Source organism: Octopus bimaculoides, chromosome 6, assembly GCF_001194135.2.
Source record: "Octopus bimaculoides isolate UCB-OBI-ISO-001 chromosome 6, ASM119413v2, whole genome shotgun sequence".
NCBI lineage: Eukaryota > Metazoa > Mollusca > Cephalopoda > Octopoda > Octopodidae > Octopus > Octopus bimaculoides.
Genome location: NC_068986.1, coordinates 45,346,554 through 45,351,622, shown reverse-complemented (window position 1 = coordinate 45,351,622; position 5,069 = coordinate 45,346,554). Strand labels below are relative to the sequence as shown.

Below are 5,069 nucleotides of genomic sequence, written 5' to 3'. Positions count from 1 at the left end.
GACTTCAAATTCGATATAAGTTCTTATGCTATATTGGTAACGGTTGCTACATCCTCTGGAAAAATTATTATATATATATATATATATATATATATATATTCTTTTAATCTTTTTTTACATTTCAGCCCTAAGGCTATTGCTATGCTGGAGTGCCACCAGTGATATATATATATCATCATCATCATTATCATTTAACATCTATTGTCCATGCTGACATGGGTTGAACAGTTTGACCGTGGCTGGATGCCCTTCTTAACGCTAACCACTCTGAGAGTGTAATGGGTGCTTTTACATGCCACCAGTATGGGTGCCAGTTGCATGACTCCAGCATTTGCCACGACTACGATTTCACTTGACTTGATGGGTCTTCTACTCAAGCACGGCATATTGTCAAAGGTCTCAGTTATTTGTCATTCTCTCTGTGAAACTCAATGCTCGAAAGGTGCTTTTTACATGCCACCAACACAGGTGCTAATTACATGACACCAGCATCGGCCACATTACCTCTATTCACAAGGCTTTCGTTGACTCAGGGCTATAATAGCAGACATTTGCCTGAAGTATCATATTGAAAGATTGAACTAAAAACCTCAAGGTTGCAAAGCAAACTCCTAAGCACACAACCATACTTATGCTATAGCCTTGCCTACACCTGTCATATCTACTCACAAGATATTGCTCAAACCAAAACTATAGTACAGTGCTGGACAGTAGAAGTGAATCCAGAGCTATTTGGTTCCAAAGTGAATTTCGTAGCCACACAGCAGGGCCTGCACTTATGTAGAAAAAAAATCCTTTTTATTTTCATTGATTAATTTTTAAATTAATATTGGGTCAAATATTTCTTTTGTTTGTATATTGTAGTAGGTGCTGATGCATTTTCCATATAGCCTTGAGTTATTTTAAGACTATACTCTTTATGAATATAGCTTTGAGATAACTTAAGGTTATATTCATAGCCCTAAGTTATCTTAAGGCTATATATGATATTTTTATTAGTGGTGGAAGATATTCAATTTAAATGATCTCTGTAAATTAATGGTGTTTATTTTGTTGACTCTTGAATGCTAAAATGAAATGTTGATCTTGATGAAATTTCAACACAGAATATAGCAGGATTAATACTGTTAGGTATTTTATTTAATTCAATGTTCTACACTTTCTGTCATCTCTCTCCACCCTTCTTCATCTCATTAATATAGATTGCTGTCAATGACAGAAAGCAACAAGTGTGTAATGTAAGGGTATAGTTGACTAAATTTGCCTTCAGAAATAATCCAGAAGTGTCAAAGATGCACCAATAGGACTTCAACTCGAAATTAAATGGAATAGAACTAAATACATTTAGCTCAATAAATATCTTATTCTGTCATCTCTCCACCTTCTTCATATAGGTCATATTGAACATTAAAAAACTTGTTTAGTAATAAAAAAAAAAATGATAAATTAATTATTGCTGAACTTGTCAGCATCTTATCATTTCAGTCTTAACTACAGTTAGATTACTATGTCAAATTATGATCTTCAAGATGATTTAGTGAGATCAAAGATATTTATAGTTTTAGTCTAAACAATGTTTCATTATAAAATGATATACAATATCAAAGAACGTGGTGGTAAGAAATATTAGAGTGCTCTACACTGCTTAGTTTTTTTGCACATAAAGTTCAAATCGTACCTCTGTCAGTTTGTGCCATTTGTCCCACTGTGATCAGTAAATTAAGTATCTGTACTATACTGGTATGGATCCATTTGACTATACTCTTTCTCTAAATATGTATGGCCTTGTGCCAATCTATGAAGTCAGTATTATGTGATATTACTCAGTTAAAGAAAGGAGTATCTACAAGAACAAGGAAAATAGAAAAATTCGTTTTGGTTATTTTCATAATATCACAAGGGGAATGGGTTGGTTTATTTTTTTTTATTTCATTTTGCATATTGGACATTGTTTTCTTTATTTGTGCAAGTACTTTACATATTTTATGCTACCAGTACCCACAGAAAATTAACCAGTACACAGACAATTAAGTACATGTGTTTAAAAGGAATGAACTACTTATATCTCACGGGGATAACTGGCCAAATTTGTAGTTCTGCAAAGATTGGAAACAGTATGCAAATGGTTTGCCTCCATAAGCTACACAAAATAACTATTTTTGCTGATATTGTAATGTAACAAACAGTAGGACGTTAGATTGAAATACCTCACAGTATATAGTTTACTCTTGATAGTCTAGATCTCTCTCTCTCTCTCTCTCTCTCTCCATATTATTCACTATAAAACCTGCTGAATGAAACTCTAACATCTCTCCCATGTCGATAAATTAAAAACCAGTCATTTTTCAAAAAGGGGATAATTCAATCAATTCTATCCCTTCCAATATGCATTTGTGACCTTGTGCCAATCTGAAGAATCAATATGTTCAGGTGTACATGCACTCAACAGTTCAGTACAGAAATTAATTTTCATTGCTAGGAAAAATTAGTGCTTCAACAATTTGGCATAATATCATCGAAGGTATTAGAGGAAATGTTGTTTATAGGAACAAAATTTGTTTTAGCATTGTTGCTATGTTTACTATTGTTAACCATTCAGTCATTATATAGAAATAGGGCATCCTCTGTAAGCGACGATATTAAGAATGCAGGCTTCCTTTGTCTCTTGCATTTTCAGTATGATCTCTTACCACCTTATTTTCCTCTTAATGTCCCTCTTACCTTCACTTTTCACCTGTACATTACATTCTGCTAATGGCAGACCTCCTCCCTGCATCACCACCTATATTTGTCTCCCACTGTTTCTGTCCCTGTACACCTCTGGCCTCATCCTGGCACTGTGCATCTCTCACACACCACCCACACTTCATATCATCCATGCTGCTTCTTATTTTCTTCTCCTTCTCCCCCATCCCACAAAAAAAACCCCCTGATATTCACTATTACTCACACTTCCACTCAGGTTCAGTATTCACTGCATTCCTAAGCCACATAGTCTTTCCTAAATGAATGAATATATCATAGAGTAGCAAGGACTTTCTAATTTTACAGTATACAAAGCAACAACACTAAGATTGGTGTCACTATAAATCCACCCAGGAGACTTTACACCGTTGTTGGTAAGTGAGTGAAAAGTGAGGGTTGACTAGATCCTTTTGTCTTATTGAGGGCATGGTAACTTCTCTGTAGTGATACTGTTACAATAAAATACTTCTAGTACACTTTATAAAGGGAGGGGTCCAGAAGACCTTTTAGTCCTGACAAGGACTTGACGACCTCTCCAGTATTAGTGCCATGATAGAATGCACTTAGTAAAGTGGTTTGTGTTAGAAAGACCATCAAGCCATAGAAAGTAAACCAAATTGAAGTGCACACATAAGATATGGTTTAGGAGATTAGCAACTCTGAATGAGAACTGACTAAGGCTGTGACGACCTGTGCAACACATGCCATCAAGGGAAACAGACCTAAAATATTGATGACGATGACTCTGTGTGGGGGGGGGGTGCACTCGCACACGCGCCTATGTTTCTGTTCATGTAACAATATGTTTTGTGTTAGACGTAACCTGGTGATTTGCAAATAGAGATCACTTATATAAATATAAATACCTAACTTAAATAAGTACTAGGGTAGATATATTTTTTGACCAAAGCCTGTGAAAGTGATATCCTAGCATGGCTATAATCCAATGACTGAACCAGTATGTAAATAAAAGGATAAAAGAATACCCCTATAAAGATGGGAGGCTCATATCTTTGATCATAATTCTGCTTGATCGGCACTGACTCAGTGCTATAAAACAACAACAAAAGTAAGCTATATTAGTCTGTTACCCAATACATTAGTATATGTATCAATGTCAGAACCCAACCTTTCCACTACTCTTTGATAACATTCCACACTGTTTTAGATTAGATTATTTGGTCTCTAGTGTGCTGTTGTCACTCAATCCAAACAAAATATTCAATGTCTCTCTGTAATGTGGAGGTTATTGCTTAGTGGTTGGGGTGTTGGACTCATGAGCATAAGATTGCGGTTTCAATTCCTGGACCAGGAAACTCATTATATTCTTGAGCAAAACATTTCATTTCATGTTGTTCCAGCCCACTTAGCTGGCAAAAATGAGTAATCCTGCGATGGACTGGTATCCTATCCAGGTAGGGAATATATATACCATGGAAACTGGGAAACCAGCCCTATGAGTTTATATGACTCAGGAAGGAAATTTAATTTCCTTAACTACTTACTGTCTCTAATTATCATGTACCAGCCATCTAGTGGCAAAAATTCTTTATATTTGGATGTTTAACAAAGAAAGGAAAACAAGACATTTGTTGAGTTGGTTTTGTTGCCAACCAGTGACCATACATAGTTCATATACATGTAACGTGTGTGGGTGTGAATAAAAGTGTCACATATCGATTTGAGTGTTAGCTTCATAATTGTAGGGCAACAGGATTCTTGAACAGGGCAGTGCATTGTGTATTTGAACAATGCACTTCATTCTACGTTGCTTCAGTTCTCTCAGCTGTCAATGAGTACCAGTAACAACTGAAGTGGGAGTGAGGAGTTAATCCTGCAATAGACTGATGTCCTGTTCAAGTGATAGTTTTGATTTTCAGTCTTTTATGTGTCAAGGAAACCCTGGTAAGTTTCAGCTTAATAAGCCAGTGGGCTTGAATTAATTTAAACTTTTTCTATTCTTTTCAGTCAAAAGAACAAAAAGAAAATGGATACAGTGAAGTTAATAAATCAATCATTATCCCTTACAGCTGTTTCTATTAATACTCAGTCAATTAAATTCACATGTGTGTTTATGGATTCATTATATCATACTGAATAAGGAATTCAGTCAAAACATCTAAGGGTATATTTTTTTCCCCCTTTGAAGATATTATTCTCAGAGCATAGGAATTTAATATTTAATTCATTGAGTATTAATTGAAACAGCTGTAAGGGATAATGATTGATTTGTTATTGATAATAAACATTTGTTAACACCACTGTCTCCATGTTTGTTTTCTTCCTATATATATATATATATATATATATATATATATATATAA

General features: G+C 34.9%; 1 protein-coding gene across 3 annotated transcripts in view; it reads left to right on the top strand.

Moving 5' to 3' along the window:
• LOC106882562 (unconventional myosin-Ic) overlaps positions 1-5,069 on the top strand; it is a 178,053-nt gene that overhangs the window by 65,806 nt on the left and 107,178 nt on the right. The window contains exon 1 of one of the 3 annotated variants that reach the window (XM_052968714.1): positions 4,634-4,650. The exons of the other annotated variants lie outside the window; for them this stretch is intronic. The gene's annotated coding sequence lies outside the window, so the exon portion shown is untranslated. Of the gene's footprint in view, positions 1-4,633; positions 4,651-5,069 lie in introns of those variants that run through there. 3 annotated transcript variants of the gene reach the window in all.